The following is a 20,397-nucleotide window of genomic DNA, read 5'->3' on the forward strand; positions in this document are numbered from 1 at the left end:
TAGTAGTGAATATGGATTGGTCGGAGTTTTCTTTATAACAGAACATGAGGTGCCACATTCTTACATAAATCAAAATGGAGTTAAACGCACGAAGGCAGCTTTAAACGCGCAACTTCCACCTTCCTAGGATGACGAAGCAAGCATTGTGCCCTCCGTCAGCCTTCACTCCTCCCACCACACACTCCCAGCCGAGCCACTTTTGAGCACACTTGATAAATTCATACAGCCTAAGTTACTGCAAGTGACATTTGAAAAGGGACGATAGAGTGTTGCGTGTGGTGAGGCTTATGTTGTGAAGAAGCCTTTACGCACTCCTGTAGCTACAAGACTGTGGTTAAGGTATTCCGTATCGCTTGTTTAGCCTTCAAGGTGTGGGCACAGTGAGATGCGCAGCGCAGGATATCAACCCTACAGTATGTATGTATTCAAGAATAAGACAGTAACAAGGTTCTTAGCTCCAACGGCAATACGTTTTAGTTTTTATGTAAATACATGGAGCGTTCTGCGTGAGTTTTGAGCACACGTTGAAGTTACTAGTCACGTGCGACACATCATATCTCTGACTCAAATAATTAAATAAACAAGATTCCAGTGCTTTTATTGAAATATAAATCAAGGTCCTGCCGTAAACCAGAGCCATTACAGTTAGGTAATAAACCCCTTAATTAGTATTAGCTGGACAAGGTTTCCTGCCAAATGGTTCACTTACAGTAAACGGGATCTGGTAATAACGCCCAACTTGTGGTGACATCGTGCAGGCGAGCGCGAGCCTCTACTAGATTTATGGGCCAGATGACGTCTTTAAGGGCTAGTTTAGAGACACACAAATGACACACTACAGTTTCTTGAGTCTCTATGCGTAAAGGAGACGATAATAGCGTGTGCGTTGGACCAAAACTCAGTGTAAACCTTATGGTGACACCTACACAATAGTTCATGGTTGGCGTGGCATTGTTCCTCCCATAAAACATACATGTTCCCAAGACAGTATCATACCAAATCATAACTTAGCATGTTAATGATAGTAATAGTGGTGTTACTCTACCTGAGTTGGGGTTATGTAAAGGTAAAAACGCATAGGTAAATACATCCGGAGGCGGGTTGGTGATGGAAGTACAGTAGCTGTGAGGGATGCAGTAACTCGGTGTGACAGTGAATCCAGGAAAAAATGTCAGAAAAAAAGGCACAGAAAAAAACAAACCTAACCTACGTTCAATGCCATCATATATATAATGGATTGTCAATGTGTACAAGTTATGTGACTTTTTCCTGACTTTATTTCCGTTCACCTTGGTAGTTGGCAGCTACCAAACAGGGAGGTACTGGGAGGATATTGGTGTTGTCTAATGGTAGACCCTGCTGCCATGTGACCAAGTCCCAGGTTGTTGATCTGACTTTCTGCCTCATTTACACACAATTGCAGGGTCTCAATTGTTTCTCTTACTTTGGCAACACAACATACATATATATATTGTTTCTCACTTGATTTGTTTTATTTTTCCATTTCTGTTTTTGTTTTTTTCAAAATTGTTTCGCCCCTCAGGCCCAGTGTGGGGCGGTGCTCGGGTGGACTAATCCCCATATAAAATAAGTATGTCCAGTGATGTAAGGACTCATGATAGACCTTCCTGTTCATATAAAAACAAACTTACACCTTCCTGGTTTGTTAATGGGCCAAGGAAATTAATAAAACTATATTCGTCTGAATTATTAAAGAAGAGTTGCATAATTAGCAATGAACAGGTGTGAGCCAGCCAGAGTGTACAGGTGTGAGCACATCAACACGCTGATCTAAATATACAACACATCACTAACATGAGCGTTGATTGGTTACAGCTAACTAACGGCTCACACTCCGGGTCTTTTTCTAATGTTTTACTCGCCTGACTGTGAGGTACACTGCGTTATGAATCACTCCCTTGGCACAACAGGTGTACAACAGGTTGAACTAATCCACTGTCTGATTCAACTTGAAATTTATATTTATTCGTTCAACAAACTACATATTGAAGGAGCCATGCCAAGTGTCTCATGTTTTCCATATCGACAAAGATCAACATGTAGCGATTTTTTTTCCTTTGCCGACTGTACCTTTAAGACAGCTCCTCATAGCGCTACCTGCACCTGACCAAGCACAGGTGCGTTTAAGCAGTTAGTTCAAGTGATCATCTGGTATAATTTTACCCGAATCAATAAGGTGAAGCAGAGATACACACCACCTCTGTCAGAGATGGAAAGCTTCAGCCGCGCTTTATCACACGGAGTAGAGTAAAACAAAATAAAAGATTCTCCAGATAATAAGTTTGGTGTGGCGTGAGGTGGTTTGGTGTGGCGTGAGGTGGTTTGGTGTGGCGTGAGGTGGTTTGGTGTGGCGTGAGGTGGTTTGGTGTGGCGTGAGGTGGTTTGGTGTGGCGTGAGGTGGTTTGGTGTGGCGTGAGGTGGTTTATTAGTGATTGACGGTCAACTGTCAAACAAACCCACGTGTAAACTACGGAGTGATCTTTAACTGTAGAACTATCACACCAGAGGCTAGTTAAGTGCTCCAGCATCAATCACGGTCTCCCTTAACTGTGATGACAAAGAGGAAGAGTTCTCGACACACGTGTGTGGCCCGCAGCTGGCACTCCCACATAACTAGCTATACCGCTCCCAAGTTCACTGATCCTAACCACCACCACCACAACATATTACGAACTAACCCACAAAAAATTTCAACCCGATTGACTTAAATCTACCTGACCTCAGCTGACCAAAGCTTAATTACCTAATTTCCTTGACCCAGCTACACCTTGCTTCACCTCACATTACCCCAAATAATCTGGCCTCGACTTGGAAGATTTTGGAATACTTTATAAATCTGATTATAAATTCATAAATATCTGTAATTATTATATTATCAATGGAGTGACGTTACTATTGAAATAATGTTACCATAATAACGTGTCCTCCATCACACGACAATAAAATTCTGGCATTCGATATTGACTGAAAAAACTAATTATGGTAGACTGGACGACGCATCACCCCCCATCGCCTCTACGCCAAGCACAACTACTTCTACGAACCAGTTGTGCTTTTGTCGGAGTCTTAAAATAATTGACCTTATAGGACCTCATTCGTAAGTCGGGAACCGCTTATATAGACATACACAGGGACGGAAAGTATGTCCCCCCCCCCCCCAAAGTGGCCAGGAGCAAGCAATGGGAATAGCAACAATTAAATAGGAATATATGACAAAGCTGTGATTAATATTTACAAATATACTGGCAGCTGTACGGCGAGTTTAGGGAGTGACGACCACTGTTTAACACTTGTTATTGCCAGGTACTGTACAGGCGCGGTAAGAAGAGCCTTGTTTGGAAGATAAATTATGATTGTATAGGAAAGTTGATCCAAGAATAATCACAACCAAATGTAATGTGGTTATTTCTGTCCTTGTGTGTTTGTGTGTGTGTGTGTGTGTGTGTGTGTGTGTGTGTGCGTGCGTCCCCAACATCAAGCCTCAATAAGATGCTTGCAGTTTAGTTCGTCTAGGTTAAAATTTTCGTCTACTTTAAAAAAAAAATAAGCACGTGAGACTTTAGTGGTCCCATTCGTGGTACTTCCCAAACATGAACCGTCTCGCATACAGAAGAGTCGTGTCTGCCTCTGGGCGACTCTTAAAACAATCCATGCAAGTCAATTTGGCGTTATGGTCGTTAATATTATGATAAAACAAGTTAAGGGCCAATTTTCAGGTGATTCAGTCTTAATTGCAGGTGTTATATTTATCTGCAATTACAGTATGAATAACTCGCATACTTGAGCGATCTTGCGTTATATTTCTAACAATTCCATCCCGGCGCGGTGATAATCCGGGACAATGGTGGGCATCACAACACAACGCTCTCCTGAATTTACTCAACTTTTCAAAAAATTGGAAATACCTCGACCATGAAAACTGGAGCACCTTCTGTGAATAAAGTGGCAGCCATTGTGCGCGTCGTCGTCACCAGATATATTTCCTTCAACTTTTTTTTTAAGGTCAAACGTGAAATAGTTTAACAGGTCATGTAGGTCCTAACCCACCAGTACCCGCCAGTGTACTCATTTACGGGTGTCTGCACGAGGGTTACGGTAACTGGGGACCCAATTCTCTGCTCGGGTTGGAAATACAACTCCTGATGATTCACTTGTAAAGCAAATACGAATTACTGCCAACGTCTACTGAAGTTAAAAGTATAAAGCTGAACTCTACACGAGGTAACCCAACCTAACGTAACCCAACCTAACGTAACCCAACCTAACGTAACCCAACCTAACGTAACCCAACCCGCAACCCCAACCTAACGTACCCAACTAACGTAGCAACCTGAAATGTGACCCAATTTTGGCCCTAAGTAACCCGGCCTGGCGTAACTGACCTAAAGAGTGACGGCCTAAACCTAAAACCTGAAACAACCCTGGCGTGGCCCAACCTAATTGTGACCCAACCTGGCGTGACTGACCTAAAGTGACCCCCTCGAAGCAACCCTAAAGCCAACCTAACCTCGTGGCTGTGACTGACCCCTGGCGCAACCTGACCTAATAACTCAGCCTCGCCAACCCAGCCTAAAAGTAACCCAGCCGTAACCCGTGACGACTGACCCTAAACTGTGACCCACCTAACGTAACCCAACCCTAACGTAAAGCAACCTAAAGAGTAACCCACACCTAACGTAACCCAACCTAACACCTAAGTAGCAGCCCAACCTAACGTAACCCAACCGTAAACCCAACCTAACGTAGCCAACCCAACGTAACCCAACCTAACGTAACCCAGCCTAAGTAACCCAACCTAACGGTAACCCAACCCTAACAATGTACAACCTAAAGTAACCCAACCTAAAGTAGCCCCTAACGGTAACCCAACCTAAAGTACCCAACCTAACGTACCCAACCTAACGTACCCAACCCGTAGCCTAAAACGTGACAACCTAACGGTAACCCAACCTAAAGTAATGTAACCCAACCTAACGTGGCCAACCAGCCAACCCAACGTAACCCAAACTAGCCAACCTGCTTCAAAAGTAACCTAAAGTGACCTAAGTAACCCCACCTAAAGTAACCAAACCCAACGTAACCCAACCTAAAGTAAGTGGCAACCTAAAGTAGCCCAACCTAACGTAACCCAACCTAACGTAACCCAACCTAAAGTAACCCGACCTAAAGTAACCCCACCTAAAGTAACCAAACCCAACGTAACCCAACCTAAAGTAACCAAACCCAACCTAAAGTAACCCGACCTAAAGTAACCCGACCTAAAGTAACCCCACCTAAAGTAACCCAACCTAAAGTAACCCAACCCAACCCAACATAACCCAACCTAAAGTAACCCAACCCAACATAACCCAACCTAAAGTAACCCAACCTATCCTAACCTAAACCTACGTCATTTAGGAACACAACCTATTTTGTAATTACTGTATTTCATATTCGGGTAAGTAAAAATTATAACAACTTGTCAATAGTGTGCATAAGACTAACAGAACTTGTATAGTTTGTATTTTACGATAATCTGGCCATGACAAACATCATCTCCTGTCTGCACTACCAAAGACTGGGAAGATTGGAGACAGGCACGGGGATCACCTGGAGGACTTAGGTCACATTAGCGTGGTTGATCTTGAGGCGAGATATAAGCTGGGGGGCGCATCTTCAGGTGATCCAAACTGTGATATCGTAAAGATAAGAGCTGGTTGGATATTTATAATCAGCGACATGGTGGCTAACGATACCATGAACAGGTAAATGAGATTATGGCTAAGAGATAATTACAGATACACTCGCTCTGTATATACTGGGAGGGGCAGAGATAAGAGCTATGCCTCCACTAATAATGGCTGCCTCTCGAGGATGGCCGGCCCTAGGTGTAGAAGCTGTCGCCGACACAACAACTTCACCTTAACGAGCTGCATGACCCAGTGTCAAGGAATAGTCCGCACTGCACTGGCTAACCATTACCCCGGAACACGATCTGCAAATCGAATAACATCCAGGTCCCCAATTACTGCTGGGTAGACAGAGGCAAATGGCGTAAAGAAACTTGCCCATAGTCTCACCCTGCCCGGGGATCGAACCTGGGCCCACTAAGGATGCCTCCACTATACAACACACTCACGGCTGTAGCTGGGAGGAAAGAATAAAAAGGAGGTGAAGGAAGGGAGCCATAGAAGGGAGAAGTGACTTATGGCTGTATAGGACAACCACCATCGGGTGTATGACGTAAACATATAATATGGATGTGACTTAATAGAGAAGGTGCGGGACCTGAAGTACTTAGCCGATATTATATTGATGTTTAGTCATTAGGCATAACAACATAAGAAGGAAGGAGACTGCAGCGGGCGGACAGTCCCGTTTACACCCAACCCCTATTGCTCATATATCCATCCAGCCTATGTTCGAAGCTATCCAGCGCATTAGAGCTAATAATGATGTTTGGTAACTTGTTCCACTCATCCACTACTCTATTTCCAAACCAATGTTTACTTATTTTGCGCCTAAATCTAAATTTGTCTAAATTAAAACCATTGCTACGAGTTCGCTCCTGATTGGATAGTTTAAGTACCTTTGTTATGTCACCTTTGTTTAGCCCTGACTTCCATTTATACACCTCTATCATGTCGCCCCTCACTCTACGTCTCTCGAGGGAGTGCAAATTAAGATGCTTTAACCTGTCTCTACTCAAGGTTCCTAATGCCCGGGATTAGTCTTGTTATTCTGCTCTGAATTCTTTCTAGGGATTCCATATCCATTCTGTAGTACGGTGACCAGAATTAAACTGCGTAATCCAGGTGAGGTCTGACTAACACTCCATTGTATGAACCCAAGTACTTTATTAGCCTTGTTTCGAGTAAAAACACATTGTTTACTTGGCTTAAGATTTCTACTTCTCATTACTCCTAAATCTTTCTCAGTCGGATTTCTCTATAAGATCGTTGTTCATCTGGTTTCTCTGTTTACATCTAGAGTTATTACAGTGTTTCTCAAACTGGGGGCCATGGCAGGCTAGTGTAAGTAGTAGATGTTTGGAGAAAATGTGGAAATTGATTCAACTTTGTTACTTTGCCTTGTTAGGGGAGAATTTTGTTTTGTGTCATTGTGTGTAATCATAATACCCATACGGTACAGTTTACACAGTATGGTGCAGCAGCTAGTTTTTTATTTCCAACGGATTCGCTCAGATTGCACGATTCTAGTTCCTGTTCAGACGAATTCCTTGATCTCAGAACGATTCTGTTGCCAGAGACCTCTATAAAGAAAAATCTCTGACTGTATTCTGGTGCTCAATGTGTCAGTCATATCCAAAAGTTAGTGAGATCGCACTTGGAGTCCTCTTGCCATTTTCTACTAATTTATGTGACTCTGGTTTCTCCACCTTCTTCAAATAGACAATAAAAGCCGAAACCGGTTACATGTGGACCCAAACATGAGATGTGCTCTATCAGTGACTCAACCTTGAATCAGTCGACTAACTGAAAGGAAACAATGTCATCCATCCCATTGAACTGTAACAAAATATACATTCTGTTTGATGATTGTAAACATTAAAATAAAGGAAGAGAACCAAAACAGTCTATTGTCATCATCATTATTTGTGAGGCGCTTGGGAGAGAACTGAAGGGGCCATGTTGAGAGTTGTTCATGGGGGGGAATAGAGTGAAGACGGTAGAGCAACACTAAGTACTGGGGTAGCTCGGGCTGGGAGAAAAATATACCCATCTGCTGAAGCTAATGATCCCTTGAGCCATGGAGAGCAAGACACGCGAGGACTGATGATACAAGAACTACTGTATATGAAGAGGCCAACCCGCCACCCAGACCACATAACGGCAATACCAGCAGTTGAAGTTTTAAGTTGTTCATAACACGTCCACACAGCGAGCCAAGACACAGTAACACCTCACAGCATATTTGTTGACGTACGGGAGGGGCAGCTTAGGTGATCTCGTCTCCAACTACAGAACTCTCAGTAATTATGTTAGGCTAACTAGCATCCTGGTCGAAATAGTAGCAACGTCTGAAATCAAAGAACGAGACGAAGTTCTGGCCAACACCTTCGACCCGGAAACACCTGTAATAAAGTGGACAAAAATACCTCCCGTAAACATTTCTTCAAGTCGTGACATTACCGTACTGTACCTTGGGTTAGGTTAGGTTAGGTACACAACAGACCCCTCGCCTGGTATCTCTTGCAATGTACACCATCTCCAAAGGAAAATGTTGGAAGTTGGGGAATATTTAGGAATTCATTACCAGCTATTTGAAATATATTTTTCTTTAGTAGTGGCAGCAGGAGGGGGAAGAAACCCAACAGGCCCTGGAGGTGTTATACTGTGGTGGTGAACGACACCCTCGCTCGGTGTGTGACAGCTGCTGGCTTGTGGTGTACCGTCCGTCACCCACTCATCACCCACCAGTCAATCACCTCATTCAAACATACTGCATGCACCACATACATGCATACACAAGATACACACAGCCACCCACCGCCCATAACACGCACATCCAAACCGCTACCCACATCCCCCCCACAACACACACACCCCCCACAACACACACATCCACCCCACCACACACACACATCCACCCCCACAACACACACATCACATCCACCCCCCACACACACACATCCACCCCCACACACACACATCCACCCCACACACACACACATCCACCCCCACAACACACACCACCCCACAACACACACATCCACCCCACAACACACACATCCACCCCCACAACACCCACATCCACCTCAAACCATCCACCCCACAACACACATCCACCCCCTACAACACACACACACATCCACCCCCACAACACACATCCCCACACACACACATCCACCCCCACACACACACACACATCCACCCCTACAACACCACATCCACCCCCACAACACACATCCACCCCACAACACACACACACACCCCACAACACACACATCCACCCCACCACACACAACAACACACATCCACCCCCCACAACACACACATCCACCCCCACACAACACACACATCCACCCCCCACAACACACACATCCACCCCCACAACACCCACATCCACCCCCCACAACACACACACATCACCCCACAACACACACATCCACCCCTACAAACACACACATCCACCCCCACAACACACATCCACCCCCACCACACACATCACATCCACCCCCACAACACACATCCACCCCACACACACACATCCAACCCCACAACACACACATCAACCCCACACACACACATCCAACCCCACAACACACATCACCCCACAACACACACATCCACCCCCACAACACACACATCACACCACCCACAACACACATCCACCCCCACAACACACATCCACACAACACACACATCCACCCCCTACACACACATCCACCCCCCACCACACACACACCCCACACACACACACACAACACACACATCCACCCCCACAACACACACATCCACCCCCCACAACACACACATCACACCCCCACAACACACACATCACCCCCCACAACACACTTCTACCACATCCACCTTCAAAACACCTCGGATGCAAGACGTGTGGTTAGAGGATGCTCCCCACCGGACGTTTCCTTAACTTGTCCACATTAACCTTTCCCTACACCTCCCAACACTATAGATAAGAGGTCATTCTCTCTCTCTCTCTCTCTCTCCTTGTGTGTTACTGTAAACGGAGCTTAATAACCCTGCCTGTTGAAACTCCTGGAGAAAAAACTCTAATAAGTCTCCCATCACCCCCCTCCTTGCTACCACACACACAATATCGGAAATTATTACTCAAGACAATAAACTTAAAAAAAAGGAAGACTGGTGTAGGAATGCGCCAACATGTGGTGATAAGTCTGGTTACTGCCTCGTCGATCTAACGGTATATTAACCAAATAAAAAAGGTTGATGATCATTATTTCATGGAGTAGAGCATAGTGTACCGCTCTGTGCCACATCTCAATATTATATAGGTAGATTCTTTAGTGTGATCACCCATATTAATTCATGTATAGTTCCCTTCACTAGTGCGTTTACAGGGGCTCGTCAGGTTTTGTGGCAGCGGTTTGTTTATTTACATTCAACAGAAGGAAACTCACAATAGTAAACATACTTTGGAATAAAATTAAAACAATATTAAAACAAATATATTAAAGATAATGATTTGTAGAAGGTTTATATGACGAGCGCCTGTCAACGCAGGAGTGAAGGGGACTGTTCTTGTTATATACCCAGGAAGACGCGTTAGGTTACTCTACATGACGAACCCTTCATCACTAACACGGGCCAGAGCACAGATATAACAGAGGCATAAACGCTTGGCGGCCAGACAGTCCGTTACCAACATTCCACAAGGTAACCGTCATTAGGCCCGGCTAGTGGTATGTCTTACCCTGCTCTGGGGAGACGAGGAGACGGGGGGAGAGGGGGAGAGGAGGAGACGGGGGGAGACGAGGAGGAAAGTGAAAGCTAGGGGTATTTTCTAAGCCTAAACGGTTAAAACCCTATAAGATGTCTAAATGACTTTTCTGATCACACACACGAGTTGCAGTCAATATGGGTAAGTGTCTAAATAAAAACAAGGTATATATTGAATAAAATGTCAACACAGAGACGTTCGACCAGCCTACATACACAGCTTAGTAAACATTAGGCTACAGTTACTATGAGCATTACAAATCTCTTCCGCCTTTCCACAATTACAACTCACAAATACAAAAAACAAAACGAAGGCTGCCTGAATGCATAATGTGAAATAACGTAAATTAAAAATCACTAAAATTCTGTGGTGTTGGACTTGTCTAAACGTAGTGAGTAAATAACAACACAGGCTGGCAACCCAAATAAGGCAAGCGGGACAAGGCAACCTTTATGGCAACCCAAATACGGGAAGTGGGATAGGTATCCTTTACGGCAACTCAATTACCAGAAGTGAGTCATGACACCTCAAATTCACTAAGTCGGACAAGCACTGGCAACCAAAATATGTAAAGGGAAGTCACACAGTTACAGGATTTGGGAAATGGCAACACACAAGTGGGATTGTAACGATATGGCAAACAACTACGGGAAGTCAAACATGGCAACTGCTACACACCTGTCCTCCATCACTCTCTTCTACACACCTGTCCTCCACACAATCCACTCCTACACACCTGTCCTCCACACACTCCACTCCTGCACGCCTGTCCTCCACACCTCCCACTCCTGCACGCCTGTCCTCCCACACCTCCACTCCTGCGCCTGTCCTCCACACACTCCCTCCTGCACGCCTGTCCTCCACACCTCCTCCTACACGCCTGTCCTCACACACTCCCACTCCTACACGCCTGTCCTCCACACTCCCTCCTACACGCCTGTCCTCCACACACACTCACTCCTACACGCCTGTCCTCCCACACTCCACTCCTACACGCCTGTCCTCCCACACCTCCCACTCCTACACGCCTGTCCTCCACACACTCCTCCTACACGCCACCTCCTCCCACCTCCTCCTACACGCCTGTCCTCCCACACTCCACTCCTACACGCCTGTCCTCCACACACTCCACTCCTACACGCCTGTCCTCCCACACACTCCTCCTACACCTGTCCTCCACACCTCCACTCCACGCCTGTCCTCCCCACCTCCACTCCTACACGCCTGTCCTCCACACACACTCCTCCTACACGCCTGTCCTCCACACCTCCCTCCTACACGCCTGTCCTCCACACACTCCACTCCTACACGCCTGTCCCACACACTCCTCCTCACGCCTGTCCTCCACCTCCCCTCCTACACGCCTGTCCCTCCCACACACCTCCTCCTACACGCCTGTCCTCCCACACTCCTCCTACACGCCTGTCCTCCACACACACTCCCTCCTCCACACCTGTCCTCAACACACCCTCCCTCCTCACACACCTGTCCTCAACACACCACTCCACGCCTGTCCTCCACTCTACACGCCTGTCCTCACTCCTACATACCTGTACTCCACCACTCCTTTACACCTGTCCTCACCTCCCTCCTACACACTGTGCTCCACCCTCCACTCCTACCACACCGCTCCACCCTCCACTCCTACACACCTGTCTCCCACCCACTCCCTCCTACACACCTGTCCTCCACCACTCCACGCCTGTCCTCACCCCTAAACACCTGTCCTCCACCCCCACACACCTGTCCTCCACCCCTACACACCTGTCCTCCACCACTCCCTTCTACACGTCCTCCGCCCTCCACTCCTACACGCCTGTCCTCCACCCCTAAACACCTGTCCTCCACCCCTAAACACCTGTCCTCCACCCCTACACCTCTGTCCTCCCACCCCTACACACCTGTCCTCCACCCCTACACGCCTGTCCCTCCACCTACACGCCTGTCCATCACCCCTACACGCCTGTCATCACTCCCTTCCACACGCCTGTCCTCCATCTCCACACCTGTCTCCACCAATCCTCACACCTGTCCTCCACCACTCCTACACACACCTGTCCACCACCCTACACACCTGTCCTCCTCCACCACCCCCTACACCTGTCCTCCTCCACCCCCTACACTGTCCTCTCCACCCCCCTACACACCTGTCCTCCTCCACCCCCCTACACACCTGTCCTCCTCCACCCCCTACACACCTGTCCTCCTCCACCCCCTACACACCTGTCCTCCTCCACCCCCTACACACCTGTCCTCCCTCCACCCCCTACACACCTGTCCTCCCTCCACCCCTACACACCTGTCCTCCTCCACCCCTACCACACCTGTCCTCCCTCCACCCCCCCTACACACCTGTCCTCCTCCACCCCCCTCACACACCTGTCCTCCTCCCCCCTACACACCTGCCTCCACCACCCTACACACCTGTCCTCCTCCACCACCCCTACACACCTGTCCTCCTCCACCACCCCTACACACCTGTCCTCCTCCACCACCCTACACCACTCCTCCTCCACCACCCCACACACTGTCCTCCTCACACCCTACACACCTGTCCTCCTCCACCCCTACACACCTGTCCTCCACCACCTACACACTGTCCTCCTCCACCACCCCTACACACCTGTCCTCCTCCACCACCCCTACACACCTGTCCTCCTCCACCACCCCTACACACCTGTCCTCCTCCACCACCCCTACCTGTCCTCCTCCACCACCCCCTACACACCTGTCCTCCTCCACCACCCCTACACACCTGTCCTCCTCCACCACCCCTACACACCTGTCCTCCTCCACCACCCCTACACACCTGTCCTCTTCCACCACCCCTACACACCTGTCCTCCTCCACCACCCCTACACCTGTCGTCCTCCCACCACTCCCACACACCTGTCCTCCACCACCCCTACACACCTCTCCACCACCCCTACACACCTGTCCTCCTCCACCCTACACACTTGTCTTCCACCAATCCTACACACCTGTCCTCCACCACCCCTACACCTGTCCTCCACCACCCCTACACCTGTCCTCCACCACTACACACCGGTCCTCCACACCTACACACCGGTCCTCCCACCACCTACCTGGTCCTCCACCACCCCTACACACCGGTCCTCCACCACCCCCACACACCGGTCCTCCTCCACCCCTACACACCGGTCCTCCCTCCACCCCCTACACACCGGTCCTCCACCACACCCCCACACACCGGTCCACCACCACCCCTACACACCGGTCCACCACCCCTACACACCGGTCCACCACCACCCCCTACACACCGGTCCTCCACCACCCCTACACACCGGTCCTCCACCACCCCCCTACACACCGGTCCTCCACCACCCCTACACCTGTCCCTACACGTGTCTCCATATACCCCAACAGACACAGCCGATCCCAATTATTCACTCTCACTGTCTCATTCACCCTCCCCAACACCTGTCACTATTCACACCTGTCCTCTCATCACACCCGTCTCCCTCCTCCACGACTCTGTCTCCGCTCTACACACAACGACCCACACTAAGGAAAATCTCTCCACTATACATTCTATACAAAACAAATCGTGTCGGCAGGTTCCTGTATGTGTCAGCTTGAGTTCCTGTATGTCGCTTGAGTTCCCGTACGTGTCGGCGAGTTCCCGTACGTGTCGGCTTGAGTTCCCGTACGTGTCAGCTTGAGTTCCCTACGTGTCGGCTTGAGTTCCCGTACGTGTCAGCAGAGTTCCCGTACGTGTCAGCTTGAGTTCCCGTACGTGTCAGCTTGAGTTCCGTACGTGTCGGCGAGTTCCTACGTGTCAGCTTGAGTTCCGCACGTGTCGCTTGATTCCGTACGTGTCAGCGAGTTCCCGTACGTGTCAGCTTGAGTTCCCGTACGTGTCAGCGAGTTCCCGTACGTGTCGCTTGAGTTCCCGTACACGTGTCAGCTTGAGTTCCCGTACGTGTCAGCGAGTTCCTGTACGTGTCAGCGAGTTCCGTACGTCGCTTGAGTTCCGTACGTGTCAGCGAGTTCCCGTACGTGTCAGCAGTTCCCGTACGTGTCAGCAGGTTCCCGTACGTGTCAGCTTGAGGTTCCCGTACGTGTCAGCGAGTTCCCGTAAGTGTCAGCGAGTTCCCGTAAAGTGTCAGCTTGAGTTCCCGTAAGTGTCAGCTTGAGTTCCCGTAAGTGTCAGCTTGAGTTCCCGTAAGTGTCAGCTTGAGTTCCCGTAAGTGTCAGCTGCAGGTTCCCGTAAGTGTCAGCTTGAGTTCCGTAAGTGTCAGCAGGTTCCCGTAAGTGTCAGCTTGAGTTCCCGTAAGTGTCAGCTTGAGTTCCGTAAGTGTCACTGAGGTTCCCGTAAGTGTCAGCGAGTTCCCGTAAGTGTCAGCTTGAGTTCCCTGCAAGTGTCAGCTTGAGTTCCCGTAAGTGTCAGCTTGAGTTCCCGTAAGTGTCAGCGAGTTCCGTAAGTGTCAGCTTGAGTTCCCGTAAGTGTCAGCTTGAGTTCCGTAAGTGTCAGCTTGAGTTCCGTAAGTGTAGCTTGAGTTCCCGTAAGTGTCAGCGAGTTCCCGTAAGTGTCAGCGAGTTCCCGTAAGTGTCAGCTTGAGTTCCCGTAAGTGTCAGCGAGTTCCCGTAAGTGTCAGCTTGAGTTCCGTAAGTGTCAGCTTGAGTTCCCGTAAGTGTCAGCGAGTTCCCGTAAGTGTCAGCTTGAGTTCCCGTAAGTGTCAGCGAGTTCCCGTAAGTGTCAGCTTGAGTTCCGTAAGTGTCAGCAGGTTCCGTAAGTGTCAGCAGGTTCCCGTAAGTGTCAGCTTGAGTTCCCGTAAGTGTCAGCTTGAGTTCCCTAAGTGTCAGCTTGAGTTCCTGTAAGTGTCAGCTTGAGTTCCCGTAAGTGTCAGCTTGAGTTCGTAAGTGTCAGCAGGTTCCCGTAAGTGTCAGCTTGAGTTCCCGTAAGTGTCAGCTTGAGTTCCCGTAAGTGTCAGCTTGAGTTCCCGTAAGTGTCACGGTTCGTAATTCCCCATCTCATTCCCGTAAGTGTCAGCAGTTCCCGTAAGTGTCAGCTTGAGTTCCCGTAAGTGTCAGCTTGAGTTCCCGTAAGTGTCAGCGAGTTCCCGTAAGTGTCAGCTTGAGTTCCCGTAAGTGTCAGCGAGTTCCCGTAAGTGTCAGCTTGAGTTCCCGTAAGTGTCAGCTTGAGTTCCGTAAGTGTCAGCAGTTCCCGTAAGTGTCAGCGAGTTTCTGTAAGTGTCAGCTTGAGTTCCTGTAAGTGTCAGCAGTTCCTGTAAGTGTCAGCTTGAGTTCCTGTAAGTGTCAGCAGGTTCCTGTAAGTGTCAGCTTGAGTTCTGTAAGTGTCAGCTTGAGTTCCTGTAAGTGTCAGCTTGAGTTCCTGTAAGTGTCAGCTTGAGTTCCTGTAAGTGTCAGCTTGAGTTCCTGTAAGTGTCAGCTTGAGTTCTGTAAGTGTCAGCTTGAGTTCCTGTAAGTGTCAGCTTGAGTTCCTGTAAGTGTCAGCTTGAGTTCCTGTAAGTGTCAGCTTGAGTTCCCGTACGTGTCAGCAGGTTCCAAGTGTCAGCTTGAGTTCCGTACGTGTCAGCTTGAGTTCCCGTACGTGTCAGCTTGAGTTCCCGTACGTGTCAGCTTGAGTTTCTGTACGTGTCAGCTTGAGTTCCTTTAAGTGTCAGCAGGTTTCTGTAAAGCCTATTATGCCGTCACGTTAAGTGGAATTGTCTCTCGACCATAAACAAACGTGTTATTCTTCACGGTGTAGTAAAGGTTGAATTATTGGCTAAGATTACACACTAGGGTAAGTAGGTTAAGACTTAACCTAACCAGAATAGGTTAAGTCTGGCAAGGTTAGGTTGGAATAGGTTAAGTCTGGCAAGGTTAGGTTAGGTAAAATAGTCCTTATCAAGTTAAATTGGTTTCATACAGTGTAGAAGTCTCCTCGCTCCCGCTGTTAATGGTCGGAGGTTGGTTGAGAGACTCGGGGCTACACTCCAGTTAACTGCACAGACTGGACCCCCCTCCCCAAAATATGGTTGTGACGAATGTGGCCAGCTGCAATCTTTCTCCCACACTTAACACTCACTCATTCATCTGTGTCCATGTTTCTTCCTCTTATTGTTTAGGCATTCTTCATTATTCACTCTACACACACACACACACACACATTGCTGTTCGACACCACAACCGCATCCCGCCCATACGTGCACGAACTGATCGCTATAAGAACAGCCCAGTCCCAACCATTGTAAAAATTATCAGTAACTTGTAATAAACCAGTGTATTCACTCCCAGTAAACACTACTTCTTGCACTGTCACTATGTTGAAATGAACTGTAGTTTGAGCTTTTCCCCATCTAGTTATTATATGTCTTATTTGTATCACTTATGTTACTTGTGTATATATTTGTAAATCGAAACCCATTCCCCAATTATGTAACTGTATATTTTCAGCCTTCCGACTGCTATGCTCTTTCAATAAACCGTTAATTATTATTATTATTATTATTATTATTATTATTACACTCTTTCTTACAGGTGACTTTTACACATCAAAATTTGCAGAGGTAATAATCTCCCAGGATGTCAAATGCAGTTTATTCCCAGCTGTCAAAACATTCAACCGCGACTATCGCACAATACCTTGAGCAGCCACACCCACTTTCACTTACGAACCACCACCACCACGCACCAACACCACCATTACCACCACGCACCAACACCACCACGCACCAACACCACCATTACCACCACCAAGACATAGCCCACAATCCTCTAATTCTCTTCCCAGATAATCACACCCACGTTGACTTAAGTTTTCAATTCTCCATACCGTCGTCACACAGCTGACCCAGTACCCTACCCGACACTTCAAAACAATCACCATATACGTGTTCCTTAATGTATCTACTCGAACACTTCACCCAGTTGTTTTTAGTTGTAATCTGTATAGTGCATTGGCCGCCCATACCAGGTTAAGAGGTATTTAATATACATCTTTAATTAAGCTGCCTTCACGCACCACTCATTAATACGACCATACCATCTCCAACACGACCACACCCTCCTTCTACACGGCCACATCACCAACACGACCACTCCCAGAATGCCAACCACACCATCCTTCAACACGACCATACCACCTCCAACAACACCAATCTCCTCCAAAACGACCACACCTCCTCCAGCACACCAGCTACCACACCTCCTCCAACACCATCGCGACAACATCACCTTCAACACCTCAGCCACCACCACACCAGCTACCGCACCATCACACCACCTCCAACACACCAGCCACCACCACCTCAACACCATGCACACACTCCTCCTTCAGCCACCACACCACCTCCAACACACCAGCCACCACCTCATCAACACACCAGCCACCACACCAGCCACCACACACTCACTCCAACACCAGCCACCACACCACCTCAACACACCAGCCACCACACCTCCTCCAACACAATACCACCACCTCCAACACACCAGCCACCACACCACCAGCTACCGCACAGACCTCCTCCCAACACACCAGCCACCACACCACCTCCAACACACCAGCCACCACACCTATCAACACACCAGCCACCACCACCAACACATACCCACAACACAATACCCACCACCTCAACACACCAGCCACCACACCACCTCAACACACACCACCCATCCAACACACCAATACCACACCACCTCAACACCAGCCACACCACACCACCTCCAACACACCAGCCACCACCACCTCCAACACACCAGCCACCACACCACCTCAACACACCAGCCACACCTCCTCCTTTTTGCCAGCCACCACACCACCTCCAACACACCAGCCACCACACCACCTCCAACACACCAGCCACCACACCACCTCAGCACACCAGCCACCACACCACCTCCAACACACCAGCCACCACACACCTCCTCCAACACACCAGCCACCACCCACCACCTCCAACACACCAGCCACCACACCACCTCAACACACCCAGCCACCACACCTCCTCCAACACACCAGCCACCACACCACCTCCAACACACCAGCCACCACACCTCCTCCAACACACCAGCCACCACACCACCTCCAACACACCAGCCACCACACCTCCTCCAACACACCAGCCACCACACCTCCAAGTCTCCTACCTTGATAACCTTGACGCATGAAATTTCTAACCCGGGAGCTGCATCTACCACCAGGGACTTTCTCGTTATAATCTTCCACACACAACCTATCAACTCAATATAAGCCACCAAGAGGAGTTGTACACTAATCGCTTACAAGACAAACTCGTACAAGCTGAAACAAGCATTACTCTTGTTAACCTTCACTTTATTCCTCTACTATAAACCGGCTTGAAGCTTTTACTGAATGACGGTCACAGCTTAACAAACATCACAGCGTATCTTGTACAATAAAATGATTCAAGTTTGAACTAACCCTCACACTGCCTCTCCAAACTACCGGTCTTCTCTATACCGTCGTTGGAGAGTTTACTTCAAGGGTGACATCCTGCATAGACTAGATTTCTAGATACATGAAAAACTGTAGATTCTTCTAAATATATTTTATCTCAGTTAAATAATGTTTTACGTAAATTAAATGTTTAATTGACTACACCAACCATTCCTTTCTAATAAATTACGGCCAAGACAGTAACAACCTTTACAATAAATGGAAATATTGGATTATGAACACTGCTTAACGAAATGACAAGTGATTTAAAGTTAAATGAGAAGTTTGTATTTAAAACGAAGAGAAAAACTTTACTTTAATGTGAGCGTGGGGAAGCTTACCTGGTGATGGAACGCCAAGCACTCAGGGACCCACAACAACACCACACGACAGTTGGCTCCACACTGCCCTCCCTCCCGGCCTGGCCCAACACACTCACTCACGCGCTACCCCCCTCCCATCCTCCCTCCCACTCCCTCAATTTCTTTGGCTAATTCCTAGCTTTTATGAGTTACCTTCCTTCACTTTATCATTTGCTTCGCCGGCTACACTGGACTTACTTCCAATCACATTCATTTACATCTGCTTCTGGCTTGACTGGCCTTGTTCCGAATAAGTCTATTGGCTGTTATCGGGGCACAGCCTAGTGACAGCCACCCATCCCGCCCACACACCACCCACCTGGTACTGGGATCTGCCTGGGGCTGCCTGATAGGGAAGGGACTGTGAACGTGGAGGATATTCCTGGCGTCTGACGAGGTTGTGAAACTGCTGCTCGCCTCACAGACAAACCCACTTTGGTTACCAATGTTCAGACCTGTTACCGTCTATGTTGTTCTTTTCTTACATTAGTTATTCTCTCGTAGTTTATAGTGTAATATATATATATTCACGAAACAGGTGTAGACGCTGCAGGGGTCACGACACAGCGGGTGTCTATGTTGACTTGTGGATGAGAAATGAATCCAGGTAGTGTACAGTCTAGTGTTCTTCAACGGACGATTCGGAAGTTTGGTAAGGATTCCTGTTATTGTCATCATTATTTACACTCATATTACGAAACAGTGACGTACTCTTGCCAAGCGTACATCTAAGTTCTCTTTGTAATAAATATATATTCCACAGAATTTACCCCAAAATATTATATGAGTATGGAATGAAAAACAAACCAAGAAATTGTCTGAAACCCTGGATATTTATCAACATTCCATGTGGACAACTGACAATCAACTAACCCAACAAATACAAGTGTATTTTTCTTACGTCGCGTCATACGAATGATTAATTGAAATACAAGACGACACCGAAGGCTCACATGCCACCACAAGTGCTTCTTCAGTGTGAATGGAAGTGAAAATAATGAGCCGTGATTATCAACGAGTACAAGATTATTTATGCATCTGAATTTACGAGTACCTGTTGTAACCATCATTTATCAATTAAAAATAAAAAAGCCAGTTAAGAGAATCAGTTCACGTGTACAGTATACCAAGCGATCCTAATCAAACTGATGACGCAAGGAT

The 20,397-nt window shown here is 47.9% G+C and overlaps 1 protein-coding gene across 1 annotated transcript in view; it reads right to left on the reverse strand.

The window, feature by feature from the left end:
- LOC121857175 (1-phosphatidylinositol 4,5-bisphosphate phosphodiesterase eta-2-like) overlaps positions 1 to 19,294 on the reverse strand; it is a 163,423-nt gene extending 144,129 nt beyond the window's left edge. The window contains exon 1 of the mRNA XM_042353105.1: positions 19,216 to 19,294. The gene's annotated coding sequence lies outside the window, so the exon portion shown is untranslated. The remainder of the gene's footprint in view (positions 1 to 19,215) is intronic.
- Positions 19,295 to 20,397: the final 1,103 nt, after the last annotated feature.

This window comes from Homarus americanus, unplaced genomic scaffold (genome assembly GCF_018991925.1).
Source record: "Homarus americanus isolate GMGI-L3 unplaced genomic scaffold, GMGI_Hamer_2.0 scaffold20465, whole genome shotgun sequence".
Classification (NCBI taxonomy): domain Eukaryota; kingdom Metazoa; phylum Arthropoda; class Malacostraca; order Decapoda; family Nephropidae; genus Homarus; species Homarus americanus.